This window comes from Vicugna pacos, chromosome 8 (assembly GCF_048564905.1).
Source record: "Vicugna pacos chromosome 8, VicPac4, whole genome shotgun sequence".
NCBI classification, from domain to species: Eukaryota; Metazoa; Chordata; class Mammalia; order Artiodactyla; family Camelidae; genus Vicugna; species Vicugna pacos.
Window position 1 is genome coordinate 21,486,526 of NC_132994.1, and position 1,447 is coordinate 21,487,972.

The following is a 1,447-nucleotide window of genomic DNA, read 5'->3' on the forward strand; positions in this document are numbered from 1 at the left end:
TAAATATTCAGTATAATAGCTCCAGGTAGTAAAATTAAAAGTGTTTCTTACTGATTTCAATGAGAATGGCTCACTCTGGAGATTGCTTCCTGTTGCAGGATTTGTAACCAATCAATCTAAAAAATAAAAAGCTTTTTTATGAAGATGATTAAAGACTTTGAGTTGCTTGTTGGGCTAAGCAACTTAAAGGTGAATTAGCAGGTTTTAATCATTAAAGTGCTATACCACCAACTTCCCACTCAGAACAAAAGCCAAAGTCCCTCCCAGTGGCCTTTCCCCATACAGTACCCTTCCAGGCCCGGTATGGCCTGAACCCTCACCTCCTTGACCTCATTTCCTACAGCTTGCCCGGTCACTCTGTCTCAGCCACACTGGACACCTTGCTGCTCTTGGAACAAATAACTTTTCCCACTCACGGCTCTGCACGTGAAATGCTCTTCCCCAAGAAATCCTCATACCCATCTCTTCACTCCCCTCAGGTCTCTGCTCAGATATCACCAGAATTATCTTATGTAAAATAACATGACTTCCCACACACTTGTCAACACACACTGTGCCCTTTTCTGCTATATTTTTTCTTTATAGAGTTAATCATCATATTTTATCACATTATGTATTAATATAGACTTTTTTTTAAATGGAGGTACTGGGGATTGAACCCAGGACCTTACGCATGCCAAGCATACGCTCTACCACTGAGCTACACCCACCCCCCCAGACTTTTAATTTTCTTTCTCCTTCTGGAATGATGTTCCATGAAGGGAGGCATGAGGGAAGGAGGGTTTTTTTGTCACTGATGTATTCTCAATCCCTAAAATAACATACTTGCATATGCTAAGATATAACACATACTCCTTAAGTGAAGTAACTTAAAACCCCTCAAAATCAAGTACCCAAAGATCTCGTATATTTCTCTTTCCTTCTTTTTCTCTCTAAATCTCTCTCTTTATCACCGGATAGGGGGTCACATAAGTAACAGAATTAGGTAAGGTAATAAATTAAAGAATGTTCTATTTGTAAATATTTCTGATGTTTTTCACTCTAAACCTTGAACTTACATAATAGACACATATTAGACAGGTCTTGATTATGTCACTTCTCTGCACAAGCATGTCTCTCAACTCCACTAAAGTGCAGCACCTCAAGCAAAAGAAATTCTTCCTTGTGCCTGGCATTAATGGTACTTTTTCAAACCTTCAAGCATATATCACATTATTCTGCAATCATTCATTTATGTACTGAACTCTCTCGCCATTCCATGAACTCACTGAAGAAAGAATTCATGATTTACCCATCTCTCTGACTTGAGACCCTAGCCCTGACATACGGGAAGAAGGAACAAATTAATGTGTGTCTCTACTCTATTGATTTTAATGTCATTTGCAAATTACCCAGATTGTTCACTAAATGAGGCAACATACATCCCCAAATCATAGTTAATGACATG

At 38.7% G+C, this 1,447-nt stretch overlaps 1 non-coding gene across 1 annotated transcript; it reads right to left on the reverse strand.

Annotated features, from left to right (window-relative positions):
* Positions 1 to 638: 638 nt before the first annotated feature.
* On the reverse strand, positions 639 to 711 carry TRNAA-GGC (transfer RNA alanine (anticodon GGC)). Its single transcript has one exon. It is a non-coding gene; the product is annotated as a tRNA-Ala (tRNA).
* Positions 712 to 1,447: the final 736 nt, after the last annotated feature.